Genomic DNA, 24,432 nt, shown 5'->3' with positions numbered 1-24,432 from the left:
AGTACTTCTGGAGTGGAGTCACTGCTGTAATGTGGGAAACGCGGCAGCCAATTTGCGCACAGCAAGCTTCCACAAACAGCAATGTGAAAATGCCCAGATAATATGTTTTTCTTATGTTGGTTGAAGGAGAAATAATGGCCAGGACACCGGGGATAACTCCCCTACTCTTCTTCGAAATAGGGCCATGGGATCTTTTACGCCCACCGGAGAGAGCAGACGGGGACTCGGTTTAACGTCTCATCCGAAAGACAGCAATTCCGACAGTGCGGCACTCCCTCAGCACTGCACTGGAGTGTCAGCCTAGATTTATGTGCTCAAGTCCCTGGAGTGGGACTTGAACCCACAACCTTCTGACTCAGAGGCGAGTGTGCTACCCACTGAACCCCAGCCATACAGAACAGAAGGTCCCAGTTTTCATTTTCCCGTTCGTGCTGAGGGTTAGCTGATCTCTGAGTTTGCAACAGGGCAGCTCAAATTCAGCGTTACAACGTCGAGCTGGGGAAAGGAAATTCAGCCAGGATTTCCATTGTTGATCTCTATCCAGGAACACCGGCTGGAAAGTGCCGGAGCTTTGATACCCCCCGCAATGGTTACATAGCCTCCCAGCACTTACTATCTAGATGCAGTCATGAAGAATGATCACTTGGACAAGGTATTGAAGGCATCAATGTCTTCAAGACAGGGGGAGAGAAAAGTGGAGAAAATTGCTCCAAAAAAAGGTGCAACTCCTCCACAGGCAGGTGGCCAGCCGAATTTCCACTGACATGGAGCAGGCAACAAAGATTAACCCCAAATGAAGCTTGTAAGTGAGGTGCCCTCCCACTGATTCTGCAAACTCCAGCAGGGGTCAGCGCTGGAGGGCAGCAGAGTGCCCGACCTTAGCGAAACCCCCCAGGATCACTCCTATAGAATTTGGGGGCCCCAAGAATTTTCCCCTGTATTTCGTTGGTGAATGTGCGATATTAGAAAGGAAGAACAAACTTGCATTTATATAGCACTTTCACGACATCCCAAAGCATTTCACATCCAATGAAGCACTTTTGAAGCGGAGTCCCTATTGTTAGGTTTTTTTAAGTTATGAGCGTTGAGGGATAAATGGGAGAACGCCCTTGCTCTTCTTCCAATAACGCCTGAGAGAGCAGGTAGGGTCTTGGTTAAACATCTCATCGGAAAGACATCATCCCCAACAGTGCAGCACACGCTCAGTACTGCGCTGAAGTGTCTGCCTACATTATGTACTCAAATCTCTGGAGTGGGGCTTGAACGCACAACATGCTGCGAACACCCTATCACTGAGCCAAGGCTAACATACAATTTATTAATTCCTCTACCAAGGATTAAAATACACCATTAAAAATGCAAAAGATTGAAGAACTCATTTTACTTTCCTAAATACTGGAGAAATACATTAGATACAGTTGTTTAGAGTGCTGCATCTAATTAACCCTGGTGTGGAGATGCCGGTGTTGGACTGGGGTGGACAAATGTAAGAAGTCACACAACACCAGGTTATAGTCCAACAGTTTTATTTGAAATCACAAGCTTTCGGAGCGCTGCTCCTTCGTCAGGTGAAGTCTAATTAACCCAGTAAAGTCATTTTAACAATGAACCCCATGCATTGGAAATTCAATTTGATGATGCAGTTGGTTACATCCTACTGGCGGGTACATAAGTCCTGTTTTATAATACTTTGTGACGTCCCAGCGTGAGGATGACTGCAACCTATTAATGAGCTGTAAATGGGACACCAGGAACCTTCTCTCTCATTCACAATAAGAAGACTACCAGCTTTCTTTACTTTCAGTCTAATATCTGTAAAAAGATCATTTTTCACGTCGGAGAGATAAAGAGGAATCTGTGGTGAGCATGGGAGTCCAGGAGATATTTACCAATGGAAGGGGTCGGATATCTGTTTCTTGTTTAGGCTGCAACCTTGGTTTCTAAGCAACTAATTAGTTGTGATCCATGGGAATAGTGTTCTGTACCAGAAAACGAATGCTGCATGGTTGTCAAGGCAACATTAATTCAGTAACACACAATTTTCTGCAGCTTACAGATGATTTTTAAAATCACAATATTTGGCCATATAGGATCTTGAAACAGTAAAAAAAAAAAAAATCGCATATGATAAATGTTAGTTCATGCTCTGGGCACTTCAGCCCACAGTTTAAAATGTTCTTCTCTTTGCATGGACATGAGGGGGTCAAAGTTAAGGAAGGACAGAAATGCCATCTGTTGAGTTCTTCAGGGGACATAATTCTGTAGTACAGAAATACTCTCAACATTAGCACTGCTGAGAAACAGCAGTAGCTCAACAAAATTGTTTGTGTGAGGTCCTAAGGATACAGCATGTGAGGGATGGAACGATGACACTGTTACAATAGTGGTGCTAGATCACTTTGCACAGTGCAGAGACAAGTCTGCATTACCAGACTTGAGAACATTTGATGCTGTAAAAGGTTTTTCTATGAAGGGTTTTTACACTGTGATACAGCACTATACTCCTTAGCCTCTTCAAGCTATGTGGAATAGAACAAAATTCACGACGGGGGAGAATTTCACGCGGTTCTCCCAATCTCTCACGGTAGAACCCTTAGAGAAACGGCATAATTGGCCGTTGTTGGCCATCTACACCATTTCTCCAGGGTCCTGTAGCCGCCACACAAAGATTGTGGACGTGCAGCTAAACGCCGCCAAGAGGACGGTGTCAGGGACGCTCAAGTCCACTTCAACTGAATGGCTCCCAGTTGCCGTCCCACATTGCTCCGCCTGCCATTCGGCGCAACGCCACCGTGCCCCGTGAATGGAAAAAATCTTGAGCAACATCGACCTTCCCATTCACGAAGACTTGAAAAACCCACCACGAAAGTGCTTAAAATCGCACCGGCCATTCTCAAAGAGTCATAGAGTTATACAACACAGAAAGAGGCCCTTCGGCCCATCGCGTCCACGCCAGCCATCAAGCCCTGTCTAATCTAATCCCATTTTCCAGCATTTGGTCCGTAGCCTTGTATGCTATGGCATTTCAAGTGCTCATCCAAATGCTTCTTGAATGTTGTGAGGGTTCCTGCCTCTACCACCCTTTCAGGCAGTGAGTGCCAGATTGCAACCACCCTCTGGGTGAAAAAGTTTTTCCTCAAATCCCCTCTAAACCTCCTGCCCCTTACCTTGAATCTATGCCCCCTTGTTATTGACCCCTCTACTAAGGGGAAACGTTCCTTTCTATCCACCCTATCTGTGCCCCTCATAAGTTTGTATACCTCAATCAGGTCCCCCCTCAGCATTCTCTGCTCCAAGGAAAACAACCCCAGCCTGTCCAGTCTTTCTTCATAGCTGAAGAGCTCCAGCCCAGGTAACATCCTGGTGAATCTCCTCTGCACCCTCTCCAAAGCAATCACATCCTTCCTATAGTGTGGCGACCAGAACTGCACACAGTACTCCAGCTGTGGCCTTACCAGCGTTTTGTACAGCTCCATCATAACCTCCCTGCTCTTATATTCTATGCCTCGGCTAATGAAGGCAAGTATCCCATATGCCTTTTTAACCATCTTATCCGCCTGTTGTGCTGCCTTCAGGGATCTATGTACATGCACACCAAGGTCCCTCTGATCCTCTGTCTTTCCTAGGGTCTTACCATTCATTGTGTATTCCCTTGCCTTGTTAGTCTGTCCAAAATGCATCACCTCACACTTTTCAGGGTTAAATTCCATTTGCCACTGTTCCGCCCATCTGACCAACCCATCTATATCGTCCTGTAGCCTGAGGCTTCCCGCCTCGCTATTTACCACCCCACCAATTTTCGTGTCATCTGCGAACTTACTGATCATACCTTTTACATTCACATCCAAATCATTAATGTAGACCACAAACAGCAAGGGACCCAGCACCGATCCCTGCGGTACCCCACTGGACACAGGCTTCCAGTCACAAAAACAACCTTCCACCATCACCCTCTGCCTTCTGCCATTAAGCCAGTTTTGGATCCAATGTGCCAAGGCACCCTGGATCCCATGGGCTCTTACCTTCCTGACCAGTCTCCTATCAAAAGCCTTACTGAAATCCATGTAAACCACATCCACTGCACTACCCTCATCCACACACCTAGTCACCCCCTCGAAATATTCAATCAAATTGGTCAGGCATGATCTTCCCTTGACAAAGCCATGCTGGCTATCCCTAATTAATCCCTGCCTCTCCAAGTGGAGACCAATTCTGTCCCTCAGAATTTTTTCCAATAATTTCCTTACCACTGATGTTAGGCTCACTGGCCTGTAATTCCCTGGTTTATCCCTACTACCCTTCTTGAATAATGGTACTACATTAGCTGTTCTCCAGTCCTCTGGCACATCCCCTGTGGCCAGAGAGGTTCTGAAAATTTGTGTCAGAGCCCCTGCAATCTCCTCCTTTGCCTCACATAGACATCTCGTCCGGGCCTGGGGATTTATCCACTTTTAAGCCTGCTAAAACTGCTAGTACCTCCTCCCTCTTGATGCTAATATGTTCAAGTATATCACAGTCCCCCTGCCCGATTTCTATGTCCACATCGTCCTTCTCCATAGTGAACACAGATGCAAAAAATTCATTTAAAACCCCACCTACATCCTCTGGCTCTACACACAGCTTGCCACTTTGGTCCCTAATGGGCCTTACTCTTTCCCTAGTTATCCTCTTGCCCTTAATATACTTATAAAACACCTTAGGGTTTTCCTTTATTTTGCTCGCCAGTGTTATTTCATGGCCCCTCCTCGCTCTCCTAATTTCTTTTTCAAGTATCCCCCTGCACTTTTTATACTCCTCTAGGGCTTCCTCTGTCTTTAGTCCTTTGTATCTGCCAAAAGCCCCCCTTTTTTTCCTAATCCATTCTCGTATATCCCTTGACATCCAAGGTTCCCTGGGCTTGTTGGTCCCACCCTTGACCTTTACAGGAACATGTTGCCATTGTACTCTTTCAATTTCCTTTCTGAAAGACTCCCATTGCTCCGATGTGGATTTTCCTTCAAGTAGCTGATCCCAGTCCACATTGGCCAGATCCTGCCTTATCATATTAAAATCGGCCTTACCCCAATTTAGAACCTTTATTTCCGGTCCATCCTTGTCCTTTTCCATGACTACCTTAAATCTCACCGAATTATGGTCACTGTCACCAAAGTGCTCACCTACTAACACTTCTACCACTTGCCCGGCCACATTCCCTAGAATTAGGTCCAGTACCGCCCCCTCTCTTGTAGGACTTTCTACATGCTGGCTCAAAAAGCTCTCCTGGATGCACTTTAAGAATTCTGCACCCTCTAAGCCTTTCACACTCTGACTATCCCAGTTAATATTGGGGGAAGTTGAAATCCCCCACTATAATTACCCTATTATTTGCACACTTCTCTGAGATTTGCCTACATACCTGTTCCTCTATCTCCCCCTGGCTGTTTGGGGGCCTATAGTACACTCCCAGCAAAGTGCTAGCCCCCTTTTTGTTTTTAAGTTCAACCCATATGGCCTCATTAGAGGAACCTGTTAATATATCATCCCTCCTTACAGCAGTAATTTTCTCCTTAATTAATATTGCGACACCCCCTCCTCTTTTACCCCCCCCCCCCCCCGCTCTGTCTCGCCTGAAGATTCTATACCCCGGAATATTGAGCTGCTAGTCTTGCCCCTCCCTCAACCATGTCTCCGTGATAGCAACAATATCATACTCCCATGTGTTCATCAACAACTTCAGTTCATCCACCTTATTCGTAAGACTCCTTGCGTTAAAATAAATGCCATTTAGCCTACTCCCTTGTGCCGTTACATATTTGCTCTGCCTTCCAGTCTGACTTATTTTTTCCTCTATATTTGGCTGTACATCTCCCCCTATTATAGCTCCACTCTGTATCCCATCCCCCTGCCAAGTTAGTTTAAACCCCCCCGAACAGTGCTAGCAAACCTCCCCGCAAGGATATTTGTCCAGTTCTGGTTCAGGTGCAACCCGTCCGACTTGTACAAGTCCCACCTTCCCCAGAAGCAGGCCCAGTGATCCAGGAAACTAAAACCCTCCCTCCTGCACCAACTCTTTAGCCACGCATTCATCTGCTCTATCCTCCTATTCCTAAACTCACTAGCACGTGGCACCGGGAGTAATCCAGAGATTACAACCTTTGAGGTCCTGCTCTTTAGTCTGCTGCCTAACTCCCTAAATTCTTGCTGCAGGACCTCATCCCTCTTCCTACCCATGTCATTGGTCCCAATGTGAACCACGACCTCTGGCTGTTCACCCTCCCCCTTCAGAATGCCCTGCAGCCGTTCAGTGACATCCTTGACCCTGGCACCAGGGAGGCAACAAACCATCCTGGAGTCACGTCTACGGCCACAGAAACGCCTATCTGTTCCCCTTACGATAGACTCCCCTACCACTATTGGAAACAGCAGTCAATATTCAGGCAGCTGGTATCGACCCACTATCCAGATATATGGAATCGTGGGACGCATGCAACATAAAGAACCAAGACCTCATCATTGACCCAACAACAGAGGTCCCTGGTTTGACCTCCCTTGGTGACAGTGGACAGCGATCAACCCAATCCACACACAGCACGGACGATGCAGCCACCCGCTCCACTAGTGGAAGATGAGGGACGGCCCGAAGTGCGACTGTGGCCAGGAGTCCCAGACCATGGAACCCATCACATCAACCTGCCCACCAAGATCTGTTGCAGGAGGCACCTCAGTTCTCCACTCGGCATCTCAGGAGGCCATCGAATGGAGAGCCAAACTAGACATCCCATTATAAGCTTTTCCCATCATGCGAAACAACAACAACTATTTCTCTGGGGCTTCCGCTGATCTTCGGACGAAGTTACAGTAAGAGATCGAGAGAACCCCCGCGTTAATTCCAAGCGCTCATTTTTATTTTGTGATGTATGGTACACAGATTCATTGTGAAGTTAACATGGGTAAAATAAATGAATAATGAGAATATTGCTTTTTCAGTTTATAACTAAATTGACGATGAGTATTTAACTCTGAAACTACCATCTGAAAATGCTGTAGATTAAAAAATGTTCTTAAAATTATTGCATTTAGGGGGACAAAATAAGGTTCCTGCTTGTAAGGTTCCTGGATTGCACCAAAAAACTTGAGAGGAATAACAGAACGATATGTACTATGCATTGCTCTGTATGTTAAGTTCTAAAATTAAGTCAATTATGAGCTTACCTTTTCCTCCACATCTTTTGAAGGCAGATCCTACAGTTAGTTTCTTATTCATTTTCGAGATGTGGGTGTCACTGGCAAGCCCAGCATTTATTGCCCTTCACTAGTTGCCCTGAGCAGGTGGCGGTGGTAATGGTGGGCATTCTTCTTGAACCGCTGATAGTAGTTTGATACAACTTATTAGCCAGTTCAGAGGGCAGTTATGAGTCAACCATATTGGTGTGGAACTGGAATCACATATAAGCCAGACTGGGTAAGGACGGCAGGTTTCCTTCCCTGGAGCACATTAGCGGAGCAGTTGGGTTTTTAAGATAATCTGACAGCTTCATGGTCACTTTCACTGACACCACCTGTTTATTTCAGATTTTTTAACCTGAATTCAAATTCTCAAAGTGCCATGGTGGGATTTGAACTCTCCGCATTATTAGTTGATGCAGTCCATGCCCACATGCAACAAGACCTGGACGACGTTCAGGCTTGGGCTGATAAGTGGCAGGTAATATTCGTGCCACAGAAGTGCCAGGCAATGATTATCTCCAACAAGCGAGAGTCTAACCACTTCCCCTTGACATTCAGCGGCATTACCACTGCCGAATCCCCCACCATCAACATCCTGGGGGGTCACCATTGACCAGAAACTTAACTGGACCAGCCACATAAATACTGTGGCAACAAGAGCAGGTCAGAGGCTAGGTATTCTGCGGCGAGTGCCTCACCTCCTGACTACCCAAAGCCTTTCCACCATCTACAAGGCACAAGTAAGGAGTGTGATGGAATACCGTCCAATTGCCTGGATGAGTGCAGCTCCAACAACACTCAAGAAGCTCGACACCATCCAGGATAAAGCAACCCGTTTGATTGGCACCCCATCCACCACCTTAAACATTCACTCCCTCCACCACTAGCGTACTGTGGCTGCAGTGTGCACCATCTACAAGATGCACTGCAGCAACTCGCCAAGGCTTCTTCGGCAGCACCTCCCAAACCCGTGATCTCTTCCACCTAGGAGGACAAGGGCAGCAGGCGCATGGGAACACCACCACCTCCAAGTTCCCCTCCAAGTCACACACCATCCTGACTTAGAAGTATATCGCCGATCCTTCAAAATCCTGGAACTCCCTACCTAACAGCAGTGTGGGAGTACCTTCACCACACGGATTGCAGCGGTTCAAGAAGGCAGCTCATCACCACCTTCTCGGGGCAATTAGGGATGGGCAATAAATGCTGGCTTTGCCAGTGACGCCCAGATCCCATAAGCGAATTTTAAAAAAATGTTCAGCACTTTGGATTTAGTGGAATTTTAGGGGAATTTTTTTTTATTAAATCAGCTTTCCAACAAAGTTATAAGGCAACCTAACATATATCCTCAGGATATCCCAAAGCCCTTTACAACCAATAGATTACTTTTGAAGAATAGTGACTGTTGCTATGTATGCAAATGTAGCACCCGATTTTTGCGCAGCAAGGTCCCACAAATGGCCAACGACTGAATGGCCAAATAATGGCTTCATATCTCTGGTGTAATGGGGATAAGGTAATAAAATTGGGCAGAACGCAGAAACATGAAGTCTCTGCCCAGAAGAGCTGCCACTGCCAGTATGCACATGGGTCTGTGTTGGGCAAAACTCCAGCCCAAACATAGCTCATGACATCAGAGGAGGCAGGGCCAATGGTAGAGCTTCCCATTGCTCAAGAATCCAGCATCAACATCAATTGAGATGCAATGGGGACAACCAGGGTCTCCAAACCTGGTAGACCCTGGAAATGCTGCCAACAACATTTCTAGCTCAGCCCTCTTATAAAGGGGGTCAATCAGTTGCAGAGTTTGACCTTTTGGGGGGAGCACCAGCAATCCCCCATGCAGTCATCTAGCACCTTATTTTCAACCCCCCCCCCCCGTCCACACCACCCCCTCCCCCCCCCCACCCCCAACAAATACCCAAAATATGCACATGCTGGTGCTGACACCCAACGAAAATATTCAAATAAGATGGTGGTATTGATTGTGAAAGGAATGTTGGCCAGAATATAGGGAGAACTCACTGCTCTTCTTTAAATAGTGCTCTGCGATTGTTCTAGCAATCAACCAGCACAGACAAGATGAGCCAAATGTCCTCCTACGGTGCTGTAAACCTCTACGGTTCTCTGAGTCATTTACATTATATGGTTACCTCTAATGAAGCTGTTACCATTGGAGGCAGTCACTCTATAAAGTAATTTGGGTAAAAAAAGAAAGCTAATTAAGGAGAGCCAACACGGATTTGTAAAAGGCAGATCATGTTTGACTAATCTAATTGAATTTTTTGATGAAGTAACAGAGAGTGCTGATGAAGGGAATGCAATGGATGTTGTCTACATGGATTTTCAGAAGGCGTTTGACAAAGTACCACATAGAAGGCTGGTTAACAAAGTTGAGGCTCATGGAATAGGTGGGTCAGTGGCAGCTTGGATAAGGAATTGGCTTAAGGACAGAAAACAGCAAGTTGTGGTAAATGGCTGTTTTTCAGACTGGGGGATGGTAGACAGTGGTGTTCCCCAAGGGTCTGTGCTATGGCCACTGCTTTTTTTGATATATATAAATGGCCTGGATATTAGAATACAGAGTAGAATTTCTAAATTTGCCAATGACACCAAACTGTGTGGCAAACAGTGAGGATGATAGCAATCGACTGCAACAGGACATAGAAAGGCTAGCAGAATGGGCAGACGGAATTTAATACAGAGAAGTGTGAGGTGATGCATTTTGGCAGAAGGAACAGGGAGAGGCAATATACAGTTAATGGCACCGTTTTAAAGGGTGTGCAGGCACAGAGGGACCTGGGAGTTAATGTGCATAGGTCCCTGAAGGTGGTGGGACATATTGAGAGAGTGGTTAGCAAAGCAGATGGGATCTTGGGCTTCATTCATAGAGGTATTAGTACAAAAGTAGAGAAGTTATGCTGAACCTTTATAAAGCGCTGGTTAGGTCACAGCTGGAGTATTGCGTCCAGTTCTCGTCACCACACTTTAGGAAGGATGTGAAGGACCTTGAGAAGGTGCAGAGGAGATTTACCAGAATGGTTCCAGGGATGGGGGAATCTTAGCTACAAGGACAGGTTGGAGAAGCTGGATTTGTTTTCATTAGAGCAAAGGAGGTTGAAGGATGATTTGATAGAGGTGTACAAGATTATGACAGGTTTGGATAGGCTAGACGGGGAAAGGCTGTTCCCACTAGTTAATGGTACAAGGACTAGGGGACACAGAATTAAGGTTTTGGGCAAGAGATACGGGGGGTTGGTGATGTGAGGAAAATCTTTTTTACGCAGCGAGTGGTGATGACCTGGAACTCGCTGCCGACGAAAGTGGTGGAAGCGGAGACACTCAATGTTTTCAAGGGGAGACTGGATAGGCACTTGAGGGAAATAAACTTGCAGGGTTACAGGGATAGAGCGGGAAAATGGGACTGACTGAATTGCTCTACAAAGAGCTGGCACGGACTCGATGGACCGAATGGCCTCCTTCTGTGCTGTTATGACTCTATGACCGCAATTTTGTCATCGGTGTCGGGATGGGTGCGGGACAGCTGGTATCTGGCTTCCAGTCCCGCCCCCAGCTGCCTCTGCTTCACAGACGTGATTTTCCCTTGATTGACCTTGTTCCGCCCGCCCTACCGGCCAATTAACAGGAAACAGCTCTGATGACGTCATTTGATGACGTCATCTGCCGGTTTCCTTAAAGGGACCACGCACAATTTTATATTGACAGTTGATTTCTCAGTGTTTGACAGCATTGAGGTGCTGAAAACACTGACAATCACTGCACAAAAGTGAACTCTTGCACCCAGGCTCGCCAATGACTCTCTCCATATTCTGCAATAGATGGCAGCTGCAGGTGAGATGGCAGAAGTGATCTGTCACTGGTGAGAGAGGTTCTCCCAATGAGGTGGCACTGGACATATAGCTGGATTTAAACACTTGTAAGCTAAAGCTTTGGATATTGGTGAGGGAGATGGCTTATCAGAGGAAGGCAGCAGCAGCCAGCTTCCTGGCACCGTGGGTGGTTCTGCTGCAAAGGACGGGAGGAAAAAGAGTGGGAGAGCTATAGTAATAGGGGATTCTATTCTAAGGGGAATAGATAGGCGTTTCTGCGGCCGCAAACGAGACTCCAGGATGGTATGTTGCCTCCCTGGTGCAAGGGTCAAGGATGTCTCAGAACGGCTGCAGAACATTTTGGAAGGTGAGGGTGAACAGCCAGTTGTCGTGGTGCATATAGGTACCAACGATATAGGTAAAAAACGGGATGAGATCCTAAAAGCTGAATATAGGGAGTTAGGAGGTAAATTAAAAAATAGGACCTCAAATGTAGTAATCTCAGGATTGCTACCAGTGCCACGTGCAAGTCAGAGTAGAAATAGAAGGATATTTCAGATGAATACGTGGCTAGAGGAATGGTGCAAGGGGGAGGGATTCAAATTCCTGGGACATTGGAACCGGTTCTGGGGGAGGTGGGACCAGTACAAACCGGACGGTTTCCACCTGGGCAGGACCGGAACCGATGTCCTAGGGGGAGTGTTTGCTAGTGCTCTGGGGAAGGGTTTAAACTAAAATGGCAGGGGGTTGGGAACCTGAGCAGGGAGACAGAGGAAAGGGAAACAAGGATAGAAGCAGAAGAAAGGAAGGAGAAAAACAAAGGTGGCAGTCAGAGAAATCAAGGGTTTAAATCAAACATGGCCACAGTAAATAATAATTGTAAAAGGTGTAAGAGTGTTAAAAAATGAAGCCTGAAGGCCTTGTGTCTTAATGCGAGGAGCATTCGTAATAAGGTGGATGAACTAGCTGTGCAAATAGAGGTAAACGGATATATGATTGGGATTACGGAAACATGGCCCCAGGGTGACCAAGGTTGGGAACTCAACATGCAGGGATATTCAATATTCAGGAAAGATAGGCAAAAAGGAAAAGGAGGTGGGGTAGCATTGCTGGTTAAAGAGGGGATTAACACAATTGAAAGGAAGGATATTAGCTCTGATGATGTGGAATCTGTATGGGTAGAACTGAGAAATACCAAGGGGCAGAAAACATTAGTGGGAGTGGTATACAGACCTCCAAACAGTAATGCGGAGGTTGGGGATGGCATTAAATGGGAAATTAGAGACACGTGCAATAAGGACACAGCAGTTATCATGGGTGACTTTAATCTACATATAGATTGGGCTAACCAAATTAGTAACAATACTGTGGAGGAGGAATTCCTGGAGTGTATACGATATGGTTTCCTGGACCAATATGTCGAGGAACCAACTAGAGATCAGGCCATCTTAGACTGGGTATTATGTAATGAGAAAGGATTAATTAGCAATCTTGTTGTGCAAGGCCCCTTGGGTCGGAGCGATCATTATATGATAGAATTCTTCATTAAGATGGAGAGTGAAGCAGTTGACTCAGAGACTAGGGTCCTGAATTTAAATAAAGGAAACTACAATGGTATGAGGCGTGAGTTGGGTAGGATTGATTGGGGAATGTTACTCAAAGGGTTGACGGTGGATAGGTAATGGCAAACATTCAAAGATTGCATGGATGAACTACAGAATTTGTTCATCCCTGTTTGGCATAAAAATAAAACAAAAAAGGTGACTCAACCGTGGCCAACAAGGGAAATTAGGGACAGCATAAGATCCAAGGAGAAGACATATAAATTGGCCAGAAGCAGTAAACCTGAGGAGTGGGAGCAGTTTAGGATTCAGCAAAGGAGGACAAATGGATTAATTAAGAGGGGGGAAATAGTGTATGAGAGTAAGCTTGCAGGGTACATAAAAACTGACTGTAAATGCTTTTATAGATATGTGAAGAGAAAAAGATTGATGAAGTCAAACGTAGGTCCCTTGCAGTCAGAATCAGGGGAATTTATAATGGGGAACAAAGAAATGGCAGACCAATTAAATACATACTTTGGTTCTGTCTTCACAAAGGAGGACACAAGTAACCTCCCAGAGATGTCGGGGAACATAGGGTCTAATCAGAGGGAGAAACTGAAAGAAATCAGTATTTGTAGGGAAATGGTGTTAGGGAAATTGACGGGATTGAAGGCCGATAAATCCCCAGGGCCTGATAATCTACATCCTAGGGTACTTAAGGAAGTGGCCCTAGAAATAGTAGATGCATTGCTGGTCATCTTCCAGAACTCGATAGACTCTGGAACAGTACCCATGGATTGGAGGGTAGCTAATGCTGACATCTTCTGACTCTTTTTCCATCAACTTAAGATCTATGTCATTTCCAAATCTGCTCCCTCTCTATTTCAATGACCACCTCTATTTATCATCCAAATCTATCTACCCTTTCACTGATGATTCTCCTCTTCATTCAACTCCCTTCAGATTTCAGCAGCTACCATCTCCTTAGTTCTTTTCATCTACTGAGATTGTTGTTCTATCTTCTATATCTCTTCCATCACTAAAGTGGCTTGCAAGAAGCTTGCTTTCCTTTTTCATGCCAAACATTTATTTACTCTTTAACAACTCTTAACTGTCTATAATGCCCAAATTCAAAGATTTAAGATTGGATTTTGCAGAGTGGGGGGGGGGGGGGTGGCACGGAGGTCAGCGGGCGCGATCGGTGGCGGGTTGGGTGGGAAAGTGGTGTTTTTCCCCCCAGTGGGATCTGGCACAGTTCCCATGGATTGGAGGGTAGCTAATGTTACCCCACTATTCAAAAAGGTGGTAGAGAGAAAACGGGGAATTACAGACCGGTAAGTGGGGAAAATGCTAGAGTCCATTATAAAAGATGTAATAGCACAGCACTTGGAAAACAGTGACAGGATCGGACAATGTCAACATGGTTTTACAAAAGGTAAATCGTGCTTGACTAATCTACTGGAATATTTTGAGGATGTAACTGGTAGAATAGATAAGGGAGAACCAGTGGATGTGGTTTATTTGGACTTTCAGAAGGCTTTCGATAAGGTCCCGCATAAGAGATTAGCGTGTAAAGTTAAGGCACATGGGATTGGGGGCAAGGTACTGACTTGGATAGAGAACTGGTTGGCAGACAGGAAGCAAAGAGTTGGAATAAATGTCTCTTTTTCTGAGTGGCAGTGACTAGTGGGGTACCGCAGGGGTCGGTCCTAGGTCCCCAGCTATTCACAATATATATAAATGATCTAGACGAGGGAACTAGATGTAATATCGTCAAGTTTGCAGACGACACAAAGCTGGATGGGCGTGTGTGCTGTGAGGAGAATGCCGAGAAACTCCAGTATGATTTGGACAGGTTGGGTGATTGGGCAGAAGTATGGCAGACGCAGTGTAATGTGGATAAATGCGAAGTTATCCACTTTGGTGGCAAAAACAGGAAGGCAGATTATCTGAACGGCAATAGATTGGGAGAAGGGAAACTGCAATGAGACCTGGGTGTCCTTGTGCACCAGTTGCTGAAGGTAAGCATGCAGGTGCAGCAGGCGGTTAAGCAGGCAAATGGTATGTTGGCCTTCGTAGCATAAGAACATAAGAAGTAGGAGCAGGAGTAGGCCATACGGCCCCTCGGGCCTGCTCCGCCATTCAATAGGATCATGGCTGATCCAAATCTAGACTCACGTCCACTTCCCTGCCCTCTCCCCGTAACCCCTAATTCCCTTATCTGCTAGGAAAATGTCTATCTCCGTTTTAAATTTATTTAATGTTGCAGCTTCCACAGCTCTCTGAGGCAGCAAATTCCATAGATTTACTACCCTCTGAGTGAAGAAGTTTCTCCTCATCTCAGTTTTGAAAGGGCAGCCCCTTATTCTTAGATTATGCCCCCTAGTTCTAGTCTCACCCATCAGTGGAAACATCCTCACCGCATCCACCCGATCAAGCCCCCTCACAATCTTATATGTTTCGATAAGATCGCCTCTCATTCTTCTGAACTCCAATGAGTAGAGTCCCAACCTACTCAACCTTTCCTCATACGTCAACCACCTCATCTCCGGAATCAACCGAGTGAACCTTCTCTGAACCGCCTCGAGAGCAAATATATCTTTTCTTAAATATGGAAACCAAAACTGCACGCAGTATTCCAGGTGTGGCCTCACCAATACCCTGTATAACTGCAGCAAGACTTCCCTGTTTTTATACTCCATCCCCCTTGCAATAAAAGCCAAGATTCCATTGGCCTTCCTGATCACCTGCTGCACCTACATACTAACTTTTTGTGTTTCATGCACCAGGACCCCCAGATCCCTTTGTACTGTAGCACTTTGCAGTTTCTCTCCATTTAGATAATAACTTGCTCTTTGATTTTTTTCTGCCTAAGTGCATAACCTCACACTTTCCAACATTATATTGCATCTGCCAAATCTCTGCCCACTCACTTAGCCTGTCTATGTTCTTTGGCAGGTTTTTTATGTCCTCCTCACTCACTGCTTTCCCTCCCATCTTTGTATCGTCGGCAAACTTGGATACGTTGCACTCGGTCCCTTCCTCCAAATCGTTAATATAGATTGTAAAGAGTTGGGGTCCCAGCACTGACCCCTGCGGAACACCACTAGTTACTGATTGCCAGCCCGAGAACGAACCATTTCTCCCAACTCTTTGTTTTCTGTTAGATAGCCAATCTTCCACCCATGCCAGTATATTACCCCCAATCCCGTGATTTCTTATCTTGATCAGTAATCTTTTGTGTGGAACCTTGTCAAATGCCTTTTGGAAGTCCAAATACACTACATCCACTGGTTCCCCTTTATCCACCCTGTATGTTACATCCTCAAAGAATTCGAGCAAATTTGTCAAACATGACTTCCCCTTCATAAAACCATGCTGACTCTGTCCTATTAAATTATGTTTATCCAAATGCTCTGTTAGTTTCCTTAATAATGGACTCCAACATTTTGCCAACCACAGATGTTAGGCTAACTGGTCTACAGTTTCCAGCTTTTTGTCTACTTCCCTTCTTAAATAAGGGTGTTACATTAGCAGTTTTCCAATCTGCCGGGACCTTTCCTGAGTCCAGGGAGTTCTGGAAAATAATCACCAATGCATCCACAATCCCTACCGTCACTTCTCTCAAGACCCTAGGATGTAGGCCATCAGGTCCGGGGGATTTATTCGCCTTAAGTTCCATTATTTTACTGAGTACCATCTCCTTAGTGATTTTAATCGTGTTTAGCTCCTCCCCCCCCCATTGCCCCCTGTTTGTCCAGTGTTGGGATATTTTTAGTGTCCTCTACTGTAAAGACTGATACAAAATATTTGTTCAGCGTCTTTGCCATCTCCATGTTCCCCACCACTAGTTTCCCGGTCCCATCCTCTAAGGGACCAACGTTCACTTGAGCCACCCTTTTTCTTTTTATATAGCTGTAGAAACTCTTGCTATCTGTTTTTATATTTTTTGCTAGTTTACTTTCATAATCTATCTTCCCTTTCTTAATTAATCTTTTAGTTCTTGTTTGCTGGCTTTTAAATGCTTCCCAATCTTCTATCCTCCCACTAGATTTGGCTACTTTATATGCACTTGTTTTCAGTCGGATACTATCCTTTATTACTTTACTAAGCCACGGATGGCTGTCTTTTCTTTTATTCCCCTTTTTCCTCAGTGGAATATATTTATCTTGAAAGATGTGAAATATCTCCTTGAATGTAGCCCACTGCTCTTGTACCGTCTTACACTTTAATCTGTTTTCCCAGTCCACTTTAGTCAATTCTACTCTCATACCTTCATAGTCTCCTTTATTTAAGCTCAGTACGCTGGTTTGAGATCCAACTCTCTCATCCTCAAACTGAATTTGGAATTCAACCATATTATGGTCACTCATTCCAAGGGGATCCTTTACTAGGACATTTATTATTAATCCTGTCTCATTACACAGGACCAGATCTAAGATTGCCTGCCCCCTGGTTGGCTCAGTTACATACTGCTCAAGGAACCCGTCCCTAATACACTCTATGAACTCTTCCTCAAGTCTGCCATGCCCAATTTGATTAGTCCAGTCAATATGAAAGTTAAAATCCCCCATGATTATAGCTGTTCCCTTATTACAAGCCCCAACTATTTCCTGATTTATACTCCGACCAACAGATTTGCAACTGTTAGGAGGCCTATAGACTACGCCCACTAGTGACTTTTTCCCCTTATTATTCCTTATCTCCACCCAAACTATTTCATTATCCTGATCCTTTGACCCAATATCATTTCTGACTATTGCAGTGATTCCATCCTTGATTAACATAGCAACCCCACCTCCCATTCCTTCCTGTCTGTCCTTCCTAATTGTCAAATACCCTTGTATGTTTAGTTCCCAGTCATGATTATCTTGCAGCCATGTTGCCGTAATGGCCACCAGATCATACCCATGTGTAGTTATTTGTACCGTCAACTCGTCAATTTTGTTACGAATGCTGCGTGCATTCAGATAAAGAACTTTCAAATATGTTTTCTGACAATTTATTCCTGCTTTTACCCCTTTTACTACTTTACCTTTATCATTATACATTCTGTCCCTTCCTGACACGCTCTGGTTTTTAATTCCCCCACTGCTACCTTGCTCTATTGCCTTCTCCGCTGTCATTTTTATTTTTCGCTCTCTTAAAACCTCCCCCCCACTAATTAGTTTAAAGCCCTCTCTACAGTCATTCGATTATTCGATTCGCCAGGATTCTAGTCCCAGCACTGGCCAAGTGAAGTCCGTCCCAACGGAACAGCTCTCTCCTGTCCCTGTACTGATGCCAGTGTCCCAGGAAGCAAAACCCATTTCGCCCACACCAGTCTTTGAGCCACGCATTTAACTCTCTAATTTTATTTACCCTAGCCAAATTTGCACGTGGCTCAGGTAGTAATCCAGAGATTATTACCCTTGTGGTTCTGCTTTTTAATTTGGCCCCTAGCTGCTCAAACTCCCTCAGCAGAACCTCCTTCCTTGTCCTATCTATGTCGTTGGTACCAACATGGACCACGACAACTGGATCCTCCCCCTCCCACTTTCTCTCCAGCCCAGAGGAGATGTCCTTAACCTTGGCACCGGGCAGGCAACACAGCCTTCGGGACTCTCGCTCTCGGCTGCAAAGAACTCTATCTATCCCCCTAACGATACTATCCCCTACCACTACAACATTACAACGAGAGGGTTCGAGTACAAGAACAAGGATGTCTTGCTGCAGTTGTACAGGGCCTTGGTGAGACCACACCTTGAGTATTGTGTGCAGTTTTGGTCGCCTTATCTGAGGAAGGATGTTCTTGTCATGGAGGAAGTGCAGCGAAGATTCACCAGACTGATACCTGGGATGGCAGGAATGACGTATGAGGAGAGATTGGGCCGATTGGGCTTATACTCGCTGGAGTTTAGAAGAATGAGAGGGGATCTCATCGAAACTTATAAAATTCTAACAGGACTGGACAGACTGGATGCAGGAAGGATGTTCCCGATGGCTGGGAGTCCAGAACCAGGGGTCACAGTCTAAGGATAAGGGGTAAGCCATTTAGGACAGAAATGAGGAGGAATTTCTTCATCCAGAGAGTGGTGAACCTGTGGAATTCTCTACCACAGAAGGCAGTGGAGGCCAATTCATTAAATATATTCAAGAAGGAGTTGGATATATTTCTTAAGGCTAAAGGGATCAAGGGATATGGGGAGAAGGCAGGGACAGGGGGCTGGATTTGGATGATCGGCCATGATCTCATTAAATGGCGGAGCAGGCTCGAGGGGCCGAATGGCTTACTCCTGCTCCTTTCTATGTTTCTATGTTTCTAAATCTATAAATGTTTTAAAAATGCAGTAACCAACATTTTCTTTGCTCTGAAACTCACCATGTGCAACATTGGATCCTTCACATCACTTCTGCAGCTGTCATCTTTCCACAAACATTACAGCAGACTCACAACACGCCACACTTACCTGGCGTGGTGTCTGGACATCGGGAAACCTGATCCAGAAACGGGAAAATCCAAAAACAGGCTGAAAACTACTGACAAGTACCTGTTAATAGGCAGGTAATTGCCTTTAATCCATTTCCCGCCACTAGGTATCGGGTCCATTCGCAAATCGGGGACCCGACACTTGGGAAAGCTGTTTGGAGGCGGGCAGACAGCAGGGTCGGAACCCGCCGTCAATCAAATCGAATTTACCCTCTGACCCGCCTCCAAACCCACCCTCTGAGCGCTGGCAAAATCGTGGCCTATGACTCTGACTGTGGTCTGAAGTTTGCAACTGAGAGAGGATTCTTGCTGTACAACAAAGCACAGAGAAGTTCCTCTATGGTTCATCCTAAACTTCAAACTGACGGCATTGTTGAACAGAGATTTTTTAAAGAGGATTTTAAAGGCAGAGAAAGAGGCAGCAAATCAAGACAGCTTTGGAAGAAAGTTTCAGAGGCAGGGTTGTAACAGCTGAGAGGTTGGCTTCTTGTGGTTAATGGATGAAGCAGGGGACAAATAGTAGCCTGTAGTTAATGGACTGTGGCTTGAAATGTTCTTTCATGTCAGAAGTGTTATGTCAATAAAAAATTGTTGTTAAATCAACCAATGGATTAATGAGTTTCTGGTTGCAAAAAAAAACTAAAGCAGAACACTCATTGGATGTAATGGAGGAGTTTGGAGTTCAGGGTGCACCACAGAGGGATCTCGCTGGAGAAGATCATTCAAATAGGGTCGGGAAAGGGGGGGGTGAAAGGTCAGACTCTGCAACTGATTGACCCCCTTTATAAGAGGGCTGAGCTAGAAATGTTGTTGGCAGCATTTCCAGGGTCAACCAGGTCTGGAGATCCTGATGGTCCCCATTGCATCTAAATTGACAGAGGAAAGAAAAATGAGGATGAGAATCTTGAAGTCAACTTGCTGGGGAACAGGGATTCAGCGGAGCTGGGCAAGGAGGGGGGAAGGTGGTGGTGGTTACTGGATGTTTGATACTTTGTGTCAGAGAGGATTCAGACCCCAGTGTTCTGGATTAGCTGAAGTTTGTTTAGTTCAGAGGAGTGCAGCTCAACAAGGAGAGCCTGAAATAAAATGATCCTCAAGGTGATGAAGGCTGAGAGGAAGGTTCTGCCAACAGTGAGGAGAGGTAGAGGCATAAGTGGACAATATTTCAGAGGTGGATGACAGCACTCATGGCAACAAGCATGGGGTAGAAATTTCAGCTCAGAGTCAGACAGATCTCTGAGGTTGTCCATTGCTGGACTCAACCAAAACTAGCTGCCACAGGGATTGATGGAGTTGGCTCTAGATTCACATAGGCACTGGCGAGAGTGAAACGGGATGGTTTCCATTTTGCCTACGTTACTTCAGTCACAGAGGCAGTTGTTGCTAATACTTTAATTTTTTCAACATAATAGGAAATGTCATAACATGCAATCGTAATCCTTCACAGTACTAGATAAATTTTTACTGCCCTTCTACTATGAGTTGACAGAGTGCAATAGGGGATGACTTATAATACACTTTTTAATCAAATAGAGTATTTTTAATGACGATTAGTCATATGAAGTTGTAAGATACATCATTCTAATATTTCAAGTCTTTTAAACTATGATCTTGAAAGTACATTCATTGCCCTAATGATTTCTTTGTGACAGATAAATGACTTGCTTTATTGAAATACTGCAATTTTTTCATATTAGTGAAAAGTCTTTCTTTAACGCAACAGAATGTATTAATATGTATAATTAATCAAAGCGCTTCTTGCATATTAATTTCCATATCTACATTTAAATCTGAGCTTCTGTTCTAATTTCACTTTTAAGGACGGCATATAGCACCGTATAAAAATAGTTCCATTCAAAGCAGCTGTGGTAGAATTCAAAAAATACACACAAAATTAATTTGAACATCATTATTTTTAGGAACAGGTAAAGGACATTAGGTCCAACTAACCTTTCTGTCTTTATGAATGTCAAACCCAAGTGTCTGCTTTCTCACCATATTCTCATTTCAGAAATGCACCTGACTGACCCTCAAACCCATTTTTACTGTCACTTGAATGTCCTTCCCCCGTAACTTGTCTACAATTCTATTACCTTTGTATATTATGTGGCAGAAAAAGAAAAATGCCCTTAATAGTGTAGTTGCATAGTTTGTGCCCATATCAGGAATCGTTGTCTGATAGGAAGAAGAGTTTAAATGTACATAGTGGATTTGCATTTGTTTACCAGTCTCTCTATGATGTCCATATCTCATGGTGGTCTCAGGTGGATATTCATTCGTCTCCATCGATGATCAATGGTCAATGGAATGGTGTCAACCTTGGCTGAGGTAGCACTCTCACCTCTGAGTCAGAAGGTTCAAGCTCCATTCCAGAGATTGAGCACATATTCCAGGCTGACTCTTTGGTGCAGTACTGAGGGAGTGCTGCACTGTCGGAGGTGCGTCTTTTGGATGAGACGTTAAACTAAGGCCCCGTCTGTCCTCTCAAGTGAATGAGAAAAGATCCCATGGCAATGTTTGAAGAAGAGCAGGGGAGTTCTCCCGTGTGTTTTGACCAATATTTAACTCACAAAAAACATTTTTTTAAAACAGATGATCTGGTCACTTATCTCATTATTGTTTGTGGGACCTTGCTGCACACAAATTGGCTGCCACATTTCCCAACATTGCAACAGTGACTACACTTCAAAAAGTGCTTCACTGGCTGTAAAGCTCTTTGGGACATCTTAAAATTGTGAAAGGTGCTACATAAATGCAATTAAGTCTTTGGGGTAGATTTTCCTTAAGCTGTCGGGAAGGAGGCGGGACTTCAACTTTCGGGTTTTAGTCCCGCCTACATCGACGTCCGGCCAATCCACGCGAATTTCCCTTGATTGACCTTGGTGAGCCCACCCAGCGGGCTCAGCAGGCCAATTAAGGGCCGCCCAGCAACAGGTGACGTCACAGACTGAAATTTCATCTGTCAAGAGTTCTTGACAGATGAAATATCAGTGTTTCACAGCTATTTGAAGCTGTCAAACACTGACAGTCTGACTTCTAACCTGAGTCCTTCTACACAGACTCAGTTAGAAGTCCCAACGGCAATAAAGCTGAAGGCTGTCACTTTTGACAGATCGCAGCCATTTTGCTTTCAGTGCCGGCTGAGTGATGGATTCCCGAAACCTAGAGGAAGAAAGGCTGTAAAGGTAAGTACAGGTAATTTAAACTTCTTTAATCACTTTAGACACACCAAATACACTTACCTTTGCACTTATGCACCCATCACTCACCTGAACACCGATATCGCGACCCCTCCAAGTCCTTCAACCCGACGGCCCACCTGCTCTAACCTGGCGTGGTTTGGAGCCGTCAGGAATCCCACACGACACCCCTCAAAATAGGGATTAGGCTAAAAACTGCCTGTTAACTACCTGTTAACAGGCAGTTAATTGGCACTAATCCCTTCCCACCTCAGGTCGGCGGGTCCCAGTGCGGGGCGGGTACCCGCCTCCTGTGATACTTACGTGGAGGCGGGTTTTGGGCGGGATGGTGTCGGGACCCCCGATTTCGGGATTTCCCCCCCGCCACACGCCTGAAACCTCGCCTCACGGCTCGAGGAAAATCTACCCCTTTCTTTCTTATCATGGAAGTGAAAATTGTCTGAGCAGGTTCTATACGTGAAGTGGTAAGGCAGATCTACCAAGATACCTTTTATTTTACCTACTTTCTCATGGTATAAATTTATTTTTTTATGTAATAGTCAGGGGAATATGTAGCCTAATAATGCACAGTTCTCAGCCTTTGGGTTGTGATCTCGGAGGAGGAGATCACAAGTACTTGTTAGGAGAGTCGTCACCATTCACTCTCTGATGGCTCCTTGCTGCTGGTCCCAGCTCCAACATCATCTTAGTTCCATATGTATGGTGCACTTATCCATAAAGACAGTGGGAGAGTTGGAACTTCAACTTTAAAGAAAAAAACCTTCTGTATTTGCAAATAAACCTAGCTAAGTTACATAATTGTCAACAATTCTACCATTCAAATGTTCTTGCATTGAACCTGCTGCTCACAGACACTGTGACCTAATGACCCTGGAACTTTGTTGCTTTGCCAGTATCAATTATGGAGGTCCAACTGCCACATAATTCTCTGCACAAAGCTCTTCTCAGCAAGGTAAATGTTTTTTTAGTATTCCTTTGGCAGTACTATAGGTGACCAGCACCGAGAAAACATCTTCCAGAAGGAAAGGGGAAATAATTGAAGAAGAAGACGACCTGCATTTCTATAGCGCCTTTCACGACCACCGGATGTCTCAAAGCGCTTTACAGTCAATGAAGTACTTTTGAAGTGTAGTCACTGTTGTAATGTAGGAAACGCAGCAGCCAATTTGTGCACAGCAAGCTCCCACAAACAGCAATGTGATAATGACCAGATAATCTGTTTTTTTTTATGTTGATTGAGAGATAAATATTGGCCAGGACACCGGGGATAACTCCCCTGCTCTTCTTCGAAATAGTGCCACGGGATATTTTATGTCCACCTGAGAGAGCAGATGGGGCCTCGGTTTACCGACTCAGCCAAAAGAGGTCACCTCTGACAGTGCAGCACTCCAGTGTCAGCCTATATTTTTGTGCTCAAGTCTCTGGAGTGGGACTTGAACCCACAACCTTCTGAGTCAGAGGCGAGAGTGCTACCCACAGCAAGGTCCCAAATGTGATAATGACCAGATAATCTGTTTATGTTATGCTGGTTGAGGGATAAATATTGGCCAGGACACCGGGGATAACTCCCCTGCTGAAAATTGCTGAGAAACTAAGTAAATTCACTGTACTAAAAAAGTCTATGACTCAATGGGGGAGAAATTGGGTGAGTAGCGCCACCTGTTAGCGCCTAAAGAGGCAGTCAGTGGCTGTAGCGCCACTGGCTGCGTCTCCCGCGATATTCAGTAGGGGCGCTAATGGTGGCGTTAGGCATTTGCGCTGCGCCGCCACCGATGACGTCATCGGTGTGCGCAGCGCCCCATTCGTGCCCCGTTCGCAAAATTTGGTAGCGAACGCCGCAGTTGCACCATTCACTACCCGCGCCCGGTTCACGGGGCCTTACTGTGCCGGCAGCGGCGCAAGTTAAGGTGGAGGTGCGGGGCGGCCGCTTTTTCGGCGGACGCCTGCCAGCACCTCCATCCCCGGCCTCCTAACCCCCCCCCCCCCCGCGGCATTGCCGGCTGTTTCCCGAGAGCCCGGCACTTCTCCTTGGTGCTGGGCTCGTTTGCCGGCACTCTTGAGCGGGGATCGCGCTGTTGCAGGCACCTCCCCCTTAACAGTGGGAGGAAGGCCTGCAGTACCGCAGCGTGCCGTGCCGCAGCGTGTGGCGCTGCGGCACGTTGCGCTGCGATAATCAGTTTCAG

The 24,432-nt window shown here is 45.5% G+C and overlaps 1 protein-coding gene across 1 annotated transcript in view; it reads right to left on the bottom strand.

Annotated features, from left to right (window-relative positions):
* Window positions 1-24,432, bottom strand: part of ryr2a (ryanodine receptor 2a (cardiac)) — a 957,985-nt gene that overhangs the window by 356,475 nt on the left and 577,078 nt on the right. The window lies entirely within an intron of this gene.

Source organism: Somniosus microcephalus, chromosome 3 (assembly GCF_052327205.1).
Source record: "Somniosus microcephalus isolate GS21.2 chromosome 3, FLI_Smic_1.0, whole genome shotgun sequence".
NCBI lineage: Eukaryota > Metazoa > Chordata > Chondrichthyes > Squaliformes > Somniosidae > Somniosus > Somniosus microcephalus.
Note: the sequence above shows the minus strand (reverse complement) of the source record. Positions and strands in the feature narration are given on the sequence as shown.